General features: G+C 39.7%; 1 long non-coding RNA gene across 2 annotated transcripts in view; it reads right to left on the bottom strand.

Annotated features, from left to right (window-relative positions):
* The window catches only part of LOC133215931 (uncharacterized), a 169,644-nt gene that overhangs the window by 74,520 nt on the left and 83,076 nt on the right, over window positions 1-12,048 (bottom strand). The window lies entirely within an intron of this gene.

Raw genomic sequence — 12,048 nt, 5'->3', positions numbered from 1 at the left:
TATTCAGACAAGTCAGGTGAAGAGAGGCAAGAAAAGATGCGGAGGAGATTGGCAATTTAGGAAAATACTTGTGGTAGCAGAGGTGAATAAGTTATTTTTGGCATATTCATTCTTCTGTTTCTAACCTATTGGTGGAAGCAATACACAGGAATAAGAAATACAGGCAGTGGGCATAAGCACCATTATTCTATTTGCCTATAAAGTCAAATGTGATATACGGTAATCTTTTGTCTCAGAAAAGAAGCAGAGGAGAAAAAGGTATTTAAAAAGCATTACTTTTTTTGCCTCAAATACATGGGAATCTTCTGCCGTTTTACATTTCATCTATTGCAACATAATGCAAAGCTGCTTAGAGTTAGGATCTGGTGGCATTCAAGCAATATTTGCTTCAAGAACCTTGGGAGCTTTTGACTGCAAAACTAATCCTTTTTCTACCAGAGCAACAGCATCTTGGAAGACATTGAACATCAGCAAACCCCTAGGAGATCTAATGACAAGGGAGAGTTTCATCCTGAACCACAGCAAGTAAAAACGTATGCTCTGACCTTGCTAACTACTACAGCAGCCTCCCAGTGTCACTGAGGGAAGCACACTTCCAGTTTGGTGATCAGCCCTTGGGCTCCTAGAGTCTTGTCTGAAATCCAGCTGAGTCAACTGTGCTGATCAGGAATTCATAGTGTTTTTCCCCCCTTGGAAATGATAGTTTGTTAAAATGAAAATATATGTCCAAATTGCATCTATTTCTGACACCTCCTTTTGCTAGGATCACAGGGAAGTTTGGGGTTTGATGCTAAACATCTAAGTACACTCTTCACCTATAAGTAGCTCAGGCACTTGACATTGGCTGCTTTTGTACCCAATGCAGATGCCAAAAATAGCCTGGAGCCAACTGCTTGAAGGCCTTTGGCATTTCCCTGGAGCAAAGAGGCCCGCCAGCCACTAGCATCCTCTGCTTGTCATGTAGTTATCAAAGAACTTCTCCCCTTAGGCTTCCTCATTTTCCACAAGCATGTAGGTTTCCGTGTAAACATGGATGTAGGGCAGTTTCTTGACTTTGTCTCAGCATCGGGGGGGGATTTACAGAGCTACACAGTAAGAAAAATAATGAAATCTTATTTTGCAATTCTCAGTTATTCCTTGGTTGAACAAAACTCATTGAAATCCATATATGTTTTGACTGAACAAGAACAAAGGAGTGCAGAAAACATTTAAAATAAATTAAAATTGTTTCTCTGCCACAGGCTAAAAAAAAAATACAAATAAATCCCCCTTCCCTTGGGCTTTGAGTTTGATTTGTATTTCAATAAAAATAAATCAAAGTGGACAGAATAGTGTGTTTTGAAATGCAAATGCTTTGAAAACATTAAAGGACAAATAACAAGGTGGCATTTTCTTAGTTTATTTTTGTTTTGGTGTTTTTTTATTTACCTTTTGTTCTTAAATGATAATGTGTATCCTATGTCCCTGATGGAAAATTTTGCTCTATGCAGTAAACCAGCTGTACGAAAGAATGAGGGTTTCTTCTGCAATATTTCCTTACTACTGAACAATTCAAAGCAGGTATTTGAAATAGCAATGTCATTTAAATCTTGATTCCAAGGCACAGCCTAAAGACTGAAAAGCTACTGAGTTGTTTTGGCTGAACCATAATACAAGTAAATAGCAGCAAACTGTTTTCCAAGTGATACTCAGATGCTGGGTTTTGAGGGCTTGTTTCTAAACTCACTTAAACAAGACAAGAGAAGAACCTGAGTCAGGGGTGGACTTAACCTCAATATAGAAAAGCAGACTTGAACCAGCCCCAGACATGTTTTTAAAAGGCAGGGTGCCTATTCATAATTAATAGAGCAGCACAGTAGTTTTAAGTTAATGGACAATGAACACACAGTACGTAAAATACTTGCAGGGGCTGCTTTGCACACTCTCACCTAAGCTCAAAAGTACAGGAGAATAGATATGACCTTCACTAGTTTCCTCAGCTTTACACAGATAAATATTTCATATTTTAGTTACATTAGTCTGAGGAAGTTGCAGCCCTGAAAAAGCTTCTTATGCTGTTACCAGATGCCTACTAACACATGAGTAGAGGTCTTCCCTCATAAGGCATACAATGGGAACTATCAGCTTCACCCTGACACCAGCCTCTGAACCACAGCGGATCTCCATTCTCCACTGCAAAGGTCTCACACATGAAGCAAATCCCCAACATTATCTACTTGACCACAACTGAGCCAAACATGGTGGATTTTTTTTATGTGTAAAACTGTGAAAACAAAACTTTAAAGCTGTTTGCTTTTATTTCTTCAAATAGATTATTTTTAAGGACTGAAGGAGTGCTTTCTCTTTGTTGTAGAACATAAGATCTTATGAAAGCCAAGCAAAGGGAAGGAAGAGAGCCAAAAAGGCTTTCAGTGTGTTCAAGTGCTGAGAAACAAAGATGTTTCTCAATTCTGTAGACCACTTTGTGTTCCTCACAAGATATTTTCACATCAGTATTAGAGGGAGAGCTTTAAGCCAAAGTACAGCTCCAGCTTCAAATTCTTCCAAACCTCAGAGATATTTAGAGCCTGACTTTGGGATATTTCACAAATTGCAGACCCAGATTAAGTGTTAAATTCAGCCTGAGGCTGTCTAGCAACAGATTTGTCTGGTATAATCTGCAGACACCCCAAGGAAACTGGCAAACTTCAGTGGGCTGTTCTAAGAGGGACTTATTTCACAGAATAGTTGAAATCCAACAGAGAGAAGAGCAATCGCTCGTGAGATAATAAAGTTCTAAATTTAACCTAAGAAGGAAGGAAAAGAAACAGAAAACTGACATTGTGATTCAATTTCACCAATTTGGGATATTGTTATGGGAAGTGTAGCAAATTCCATGTGAACACATCTTGTAAAGAATAGGATACACACTACTGTGTTGATCTTGATCTAAGAAGGTATATTAGTCTCCCTGTGAAGAGTGCCTGGGTTAGATAAAACGCCATTTACTCCTACCACTATTTGCTGTTGCCAGGGAAGCACAGAAAAGAATGTACTTCAGTGGGAGATACTGCAAAACAATTTAGCCCACTCAGTATGTGCCCTCTACACACCTAGTAAATTTGTTTGCAAAGATCACAAAGACCACAACTTGTTTGCAAAGACAGTCACCATCTTTTCATTGTTTAGTCACCATCATTGGACTCTCTTTCACAAAGCAGATGAGAAGTGGAAAGCATCTTTGTAGTCCTGTCTGCCTACTAGGAATTATCTTCTGTGACATCAAGCAACTTCTATATTATGAGGACTTTAAGTGGGCAGTACTACCTGCAGACCTATGAACAACTTCAGGATGACGGGCACCAGCCATTTATGCATTTCTTAAATGAGCTTTTAAGACCCTGTTTGCATACTCAGAATATGTAATAAACTCATCTGAAGCTTGCTATGCAGTAACATTTTTCAACATAAATATATGTAGAAATTGTGAGAACTTAAATTTGTCATTGCAGCTATATAGCATTTCTGAGCCATCTTACATGACATGGAAGAGCCAAAAGACCACCCTTTCCACATTATAGATCCAGTCAACATTAAAGGAGGCTACTTTGCAACACACAGTGCTCACCAGCTGGATGCTCTGGTGTGCCCATCCTTAGCCCTGTGTAAATCCACAGCCATTAAGTACTTGAGCACTCAGTAAGGTCCAGGTCCTTATTAGCTAGAGACAGACTGGCATTTGTAGGTGCCAAAACTCTTGCTCCATGAAAACACAGCCATTACAGTCACAAGAATGTCACTAAAATAAGGGTGCTGTTCAAAAGCTGAAAACCATGAATTTCACATCTATAACTGCTCTCCTTATTAGGGACATACCACATCCTGAAGCAATATTAAATACTGCGTTAGTTAAAATTCAGAAATATGCTGTTTACTACACTTTCTAAGAGACACTGTCACCTTGTATTTAGATAGAGAATTTAGAAATGTAGCTATGAAGATTAAATGCAACTTAAAGGCTAAATCAGGGCTTCACCCTGTACAACACATTGAGAAGCCAAGCCTCCACCAGTGCTCCCAGCATTTTCAGCACTTGCCTCTGCACCTGAGTAGAGCCCTTTAACTTCACCTGGAGGATGCACAGAAGAATCATTTTTAACAAGCAGAACACATTTTAAAAGTTGCTCTGGTACACTATGGGTATGATTCTCTTGCTTTTCTGTCACATATCTTTAAACGGTGTTTTGCACAGCTGTGCTGGGATGGACACAATCAATCTATCAAGAGCAGCAGACTGACATTGAACTACAGCCCTCAAGAATTAAATGTGTGCGTCATGATTGCTTGCACTGGAGAATGAGAATGAGCTGGAATTAGAGGAGCCTCTATCCTCTGCAACTGGAGCAGAACAGGCACTGTGTAACACTGAAGTACAATTGTGTTTTATAATCACTTTTTACAGACGTAAATAGACTGGCATGAATATTGGCCAATAGTTTAATATACCAACAAGGTTGAGATGATGAAAATGTTTTATAACCTTAATATTTAATCCATTACCTTTTAGGATAATGCAGCATCACAAGCAGTAGTTATTACAGTAGATACTTTCTGAATACTAAAACTTCTGGGAGGCAGCCCCACTAGGTTTTTCTTTGCAAAAATATTTTCTCTTTATGAATTCGGTAGAGAGCATCACTTGCTCAGTTTCAGGAAAACTGCAGCCAGATGTCAGCTTTGATCTCATCACCACATAAAAAGGACAGATAAAGGACAAACAGGTTACACTGCACTTCAGCAACAGGAAAAATTAGCTTCACTGTTCCTTGCAGCACCATCTGGGTTTGGCAAAGTTAATTCTCATCCATATCAATAGTTCATTCCAGGAAATAATTTTGTTTTCCAAATGCTGTTCCTTCCTGTTTCTTCCGGATATGTAATGCCTGACCCTTGACCTGCTCCTTCTGTCCCCATTATTCATACCTTAAGCATCTTACAACAAAAAGTACTGCAGACAACTGCTAGATTTAGTGCAAGTTATCTGAAGTACATTTTTTAAAAAGATAAAGTAACATGCTGTGGTGTGTCCCTCATCAGGACTGAAATAAGAAGACCAGAAGTCTCTAGTCAGAGCTACAAGCAAGGAAAACCAGAACCTAACTTCAAATCTGTTTTCTGGTAGGTGCTAGACAGCTGCCCAACCTCAGCCTCCCTCCCACATCAAGGGGCCAGCCACACACTACCTCCTAACACCCCAAAGACAAAAAAGGCCCAGCAGCACTTAAAAATCAAGCACTACAGAAACACAAAGCACAACTTATTCATCACACACAGCCCAAGCTCTAAAGGAAACAGGTCAAAACCACTCCAGCCACCCACTTCACTCCTCCATCAAGAGGCCAGTGGGTCACCAGCTACATCCTTTAAATGTACACTGCTTTTCAGACTCTCCAATAGGTAAAGGCTTTCAACTACGCATGATCTCCTCACCCAAATGGCCCCAGCAGTACCTTTCTCTTGATAGTTGCCTCCATCCAGGTGAGCATCTTTGTAGTGCAGCTACACATCAACTCAAAGCATCTCCTATAACAGCTCAGACTTTCATCAACTAGCCTGAATCACCTAACTGGCTTATATACTGGCTGTAGGGTGGAGCTGGGGGGCAGGTAGTTCCCTTAAAGGGCCTGTTGCACAGTAAAAGACCTTCTGTCTGTCAGCAGGGTCATAGGTCTTTGCAACCAGCCCCTTCCAAAAATGATTTTTTTCACTTTCACATATATTTTTTTTTCATTTCAAAATGCACAACACACTCATATCTTGATGTTATGTGGTATCATGTCAAATAAATCATCAAATCATAAAATGGCTAGGGTTGGAATTAAGACCATCTAGTTCCAGCCCTGCTGCCATGGGCAGGGGCATTTTCCAGATCTGTTGTTCTCCTACTAAGCACATAGTAGGCATGACAGATTATAATATCATTTTTCATCAAATTTATTGTAAAATTCTTTAAGGACAGCTGCTAATTAGCAGAGATCTAAAACACCTTCTTTTTTAGATCAAAGCATCCCCTATTTGAGTTTGTAATGAAATAGCCTAACACTTTGAAGAAGAAAAGAAGTACATTAATTAGAGAGAAAAAAAAAGTTATCAGTGTTTGTGGATTAGCCTGCAATCTTTTCTTTTAGTACAATTCTATGGATTTTTAATTTCACTGGAAATGCTGACATATCCAAATTTCTAATTTCTAAGGAAATAGATTTCAAAGTTTCAAGTTGCTCTCATAACTTATTGTAACTTAGTCCACTTGTGGTTGCTCCATCCCTATTGGTTCCAGACACTGAAGGACTTCATCTGCAAATGCAAGTGACAACCATGTTTTCTGCACTGTCATTTCTGCTAAGTACCCAACAGATTTATTGAACAATAAACCTTCATGTCATTGCATAAATAATTAAAATATGACAGCATCAGGGACATTCTCTGCCATGTTACATCTCACTGCATGAGTTAAAATGAATGGAGAGAAGACAGGAATAAGGCAGACCTAAAGTTATATTCCCCCAAATGGATCACATATCTGGGGTGCTTGGGAAGGCACAAAGATCATGTTTGTGGTTCCTGGAAATCTGTGGGAGTCCCACTGCCGAAAACTTGACTCATTTTATGTTGTTGGAGACATATGTTTCATTTCTCCTACTCTGAGCTTAATGGCTTGGTGTGGTTTTGCATCTTTTCTCTCACTTTCTGTCACAAGGAATATCTACAATAGCTTAGACGGTGTACCTTGTTACTCTGTAAGAGTGTGTGTAAGAACACCAAAACCCAATGGGAAATCACAAATCTTAGCAGGGTGGGTGGCAAAAAGGTCCTCTACAGACATTTTAAAAGCATTCACTGAGGATGTCAATCCACGCACAGAGATGCCACATCTGAAACCTATTCTGACAGTGCTTTGATGATTCACCTTAAGGTGCAGGAGGTTTGCAAGACGAGATGATATAAGGCAGCTCAGGATTTTAGGTGAATGGACAGCATTTTGTTAGATATTTGTTAGAAATAGTTCCATAATATTTGATATGCCTGCACTGTAAAGAGCGGGAAAAGTATGATGAGAAAGTGTGCTTGCCTCTGTAGTCGTAGGAGGCATTTTAGCACTGAAGCTATGTTTGATCTCACTTCTACTGATATTAACTGCTTTTATAGGTCATTTCAGTATTGCCTCATTGTAGAAGATTGGACTCATTAATATGCAGCAGTTCAAATTCTTTGCATTTTAAAATGCTAATTTTTAGGTGTCCATATGGCAATAAAATCAGGCTTCGAGCCATCCATCCATATCTTTGTATGTCTGTCTATATAAAAAACAATTTTTTGGTCTAGTGAGTAGGTCACTGAACTGGGAGTTGAAACTGGGTCTGTTCCTGTATCTGCCACTGACTTCGGGAATAGGAACATGAACACATTATTATGGGGTACACTTAGCTGTGAACTTCCCATATGTCATCTACTCTTGAGTAATGCCCCCAGAAATAAACTTCTATCCTATAGAAAAGCAAATTAATTCAACCCTTCAATGAAGAGTATGGGCTGCTTCTCAGTGTTCATTGAGAGATGCCACAGCTGACCATCAGTTGAGCTATAGCCCTTGGCTGGTTGTGGCACTGGAGTTTCACATCCCCAGGTGGAGCTTTTTTACTTGGCTACTGCATTTCTCCACTTTTTGGAAAAGCTGTGTTAGAGCTCTGTGCATTCATTTTCTTTCTGTCTCTTGTATTTGTGGTGCTAACCCTTTTGCCAGTCTAAGATCTCTCACTGCATGTAAGCTTAGGGGGTGACGGAAAGGAAGCAGGTTTGGGAGGATGCAGGCTTTTCCAGCGATCCTGAATGCAGCCATATATAAACTATAAAAACCATAAATGTCATGCTTGACATTTAGAAGAAGTGTGTTTCTTGTAATGGAGTAAAAAATTTAACAGTGTCTTCAGGTACCACAAAGTGGACAAATGCAGATGCAGCATCTTTGTTGTGTTTCCTCAGGTCTCATTCATGAATTTCAACTCCTCTCTGTTCCTTTTCTTGTAATATTTTCCCGGTTGGATTTTGTTTTCAAACAAATAAATGAAGATATGCTTTCTTTAACTTTTGGATGACACTGAAACTGCTCTACGTGGTGAGATCGACCAGCACTGTTCTGGCTGAGAAGCTGAAGATGGTTCCTGTTGGGATAGCTTAATTGCGTTTCTGCTAATTATTTTCTAAGTCTTAGTCATTTTCCTTTAGCAAAGTTGCTCTAAGTCAAAACCTGCTAAATTAGTGCTGATAAATTCTGCCTTTCATCTCTGTCCTTACTACTTACTCAGCCTCAGGTTGGAAGAGATAGAAAGATCTAAGTCTGTAGCTCTTCTGAGAAAGTCAGAGAATCATGGGCTATTTGTGTTCAAAGCACATCACCAAAGCTGGCCTCTGCTCCCAAGGAGAAATGGACCCATCTGTTCTGCTTCTTTCAGAAATGTTTTAGAAAATGGTAAACTTGTAGTATTCCATCCGCAATCAGCAACCTCTAAATTACTTTTCCTGCCATAGGAAACATTTTGACATGGGGAGAGAACATGGGCTATGTAACCTGCAAAAGGCTATTTTTGCATCATTGATGTCTCTGAAATTAGTTTGAGGCTAGTCAGTGATTAAGGGTCAGTCAACATGTACCAGCTAATTGAGTGACTGTTTTTTTCTTATCTGAAGTAGTCTTCTAAACTGAAGGCCTGTTCAACAGAAAAGAATTTTCATCATCTCATTATTTAAGTTTTTTTCCCCAAACAAAAACACTATCTGCAAGTGCTGCAGCCAAGAAATAACATGAATAATTCATTCTAATTTCACACCATTTAAGCTACTTTACTAGCTTCTAATTAACATGTGTAGATTATTTAAGGACAAGAAAATTGCTTTGAAATGCAGGTAAGAGTAAGCTGACTATCCCCATGCATTATGTGATTTGATGCCTTCTCAGAACCCAGCTGTGCTGATGAATTTCCTAGGGTTATAGCAGCTGAGGACAAAAGCTTATTTTTTCAAGAGTAGGCTAATGACATCACTGCAGATACCATGAAATGTCTAGGATTCCATGCAGGTTGGAAATTTTAAGTACAGTATTTAACTGCTATTTATTTCCCCAGCCTCCCATGGCAGCAGAGACATTAGCAGTGACACAGGCTAAGGCTTTCTCTGTCATTCCTGTGTTGCCTTGGAGCTGGAAATTATCTTATGTTCTCCTCTTTTGTCACCAGGAGAGGAACATCAGGAGAACAAATCAAAGCAAGCTTTGCAGAACACAGGGCCTTTAAATAGGCAGTGCAAGTAGGCAAAAATCTTGGGCCCTTCAGGCTGTTTTCTGCCTTTATACACATAATGGGATGTGTCTATCCTCTTGTGGAGGTTTGTAATAGAATCCTGTATGCAAACCCTTTGTGAAGACTCCTTTTGAAGACTGAAGGAAGATCTAGATCACCTAGAGCACTCACTGTCCCATCCTATGGCAGTTGCTGGAAACAGATAAATCACAATCTGGAAGCACTTCTTTCCTCCCCCTGGAGAAAGGGATCTTGAATAGATAAAACAGAAAGGAACATCTGTCCCAGAGGTGAGAAGACTCACCTCTGGTCCCTATGGTCAGCATCTATCTGCTGAGAGCAAGTCTGTATACACACGGGGTCATCATGATACTTAAGACTCCTGGGGCTTCCAGGGAAGAAACAATAAAATGAAAGTTCAGAGCAATATGGTCACTTTATCATCTAAACTGGAGAGAGATTAGTATGGAGAACTGGCCTGAGTGTTGGCCAGGGTAAATAGTAAACTTACCATAAGGTCAGTAAAAGGGATAATTATACCTAAATTGCATTTCATAATAAAAAAGATACAAAAAAAAATCAGACCTGATCTTCAAATAAAGTTAATCTGAATGCCAGGGTTTGAGCACTACTGAAGGAAACAGTGGTTATCAGATTAATGGCAAATGCGTTTTCAAGCTGATTAGTTAAAAACCAAAGAAAAGGGGAAAGGAATCACAATTCTGTTATACAGAACAATCTGAGCATTTACATATAGTAAATAAGAGGTAATATAATAAAATACAGTAAAGGATAATAAAATTTTCATTAAGCTGCTGAGGCCTATTTGGTTTGTTTTCTTTTTAAGGTAACATTTTAACTCTTCAAACAAGCAGAGGCAAAACTTGGGTTCATGCAAGCTTTTAACTGGACACTAATAACATTGCCAAGTCCAAATGCTTCTGAAAAGTTCCTACTTGTCACATGTCCTTTATCTGGCTGATCCCTGTGGATTGATCAGAGAGGCATGCTAGTGTGTGTTTTGGCAAGCATTAACCTTGATTAAAAACCATGATTTTATTTCAATTTTGGATCACTAAGGCAAAACTATGGTGAGTTCATTTTAGTCTGGAGGCAAATGACTGAGAGACAGGCTGAGGAGACCTTTGTAAACACCACCTATTCCTTTGTATCTGGAGCAGGAAGACGGTTGATTGCCAGCTGACACTGACGTTGATGACAACAATCTAATACTTAAGAACCTTGAAGTCTCAGCTGGAATTGCATGGTACTTGCTGCACAAAAATGTGCTGAGAAACAAGCGTTCATCTGAAGATTTTCAGTCCTGGGCCCCAGTCCTGCAGAGAGTCTGTGCCCTGCTTATTTTTACAAATCTGCCTACAATTAAACATGGGTAAATATTTGCTGGATTGAAATTCAAAGGGACAGAACAAGCAAAAGATTGGGAGAGGGAAAGAATTATCCTCATTTCACAGCTGCCCTGGTCTGCTGGCTCTGAGTTTATCTGTGCATAAAGCCAGAATAAATCACTTCTGATCTGGATCAGATGTGTCCTGCTGGGCAAGCAACGGAGCACAGATCGAAGATTAATGATCACTGAAGCAGAGACCTGGACCCCTCCGCCAGGAGAAGATGAAGCACCCTCTGGGGGACTTTGTCTCTCTCTCTGAGAACAGTGTAGCCTATGCAGAAAGCTTGGAGTAGACACCTAATTTTAGACAGCTGATTTTTAGATATGAAGTTAGGTCAGATGAACTTCTCTCATGAGAATTGACTTGACCAAAATCAGACATGAAGTCTTTTGCATAAACTAGGTCCTGTGTTTGGGAAAATACAGGAATAAGACGTAAATACTGATGGGCAGTATTGGGGGGGTTGGGTTGGAGGGTGCTGGTTTGCATTTCTTTTTTTTTAGTAATTGAAAAATTGATTTTATCAGAAACACAGAGAAAAAGAAAACTGAGGGGAAGAGTATGCTTTTCAGGGCATGTGATGCCAGTACTGTAAGTTTCCCAGCTAAAACAGCAAAGCCAGTATGATGGCAGAACGCAGATATCATAAGCCAGAATTAATTGACTATTAACTCTTCCCATGTCTGCTACTAATGCTTCCTTCAGCTACGTGCTGCTGGACAGCCTTAGTGTAAATGAGAAAACACCATACACCATAATCTTACAATTTATGCTTCTAGGAAATTGATATAAAAAAAGACCAGTTGTTTTTGGTAGCATATCCCCGTGTTCTGAGGCACTTAGAAATGTGCGAAACTTTGCTCAGTCCCCCGTGCCCTTTGGCTGAGCTTGAAGCCAGTAGAAGACTTTAGCCATGTCATTTCTTGTCACCTGTATTTATGAAGAAAGAGGTGCCAGAAAGACGGAAAAGAAAACTGACTCGCAATACTCCTGGTGTCCCCATGGCACTGCTGCTGTATGGGAACATCTGTCATTCATGCTTCCTTCCCTCCGCAGTCTGCCTAGAGGGAAACTTCCACTGAATCCAGTTCTCAAATGAAACAATATTTGGATCTAGTGGACGCTAGAAATGTCCTAATTTACTGTAAATTGTTCCCACACTGCACTGGCATAAATCCAGGTACTTTACCAGATGAGTGATGAGGCACATTGCTTACCTTTAGTTCCCCCAAGCCGGTTGTTTCCCACAATGCTGCCATCTTGCAGTTATAGGTAATGTGATGTTTTACACTTAGCGCTGCTAT

This window comes from Neopsephotus bourkii, unplaced genomic scaffold, assembly GCF_033783945.1.
Source record: "Neopsephotus bourkii isolate Nb327-2 ecotype Australia unplaced genomic scaffold, CSIRO-AGI_Nbou_v1 NB_1016, whole genome shotgun sequence".
Classification (NCBI taxonomy): Eukaryota; Metazoa; Chordata; class Aves; order Psittaciformes; family Psittacidae; genus Neopsephotus; species Neopsephotus bourkii.
The sequence above is the reverse complement of the archived record's forward strand: the minus strand, read 5'-3'. Positions and strand labels throughout refer to the sequence as shown.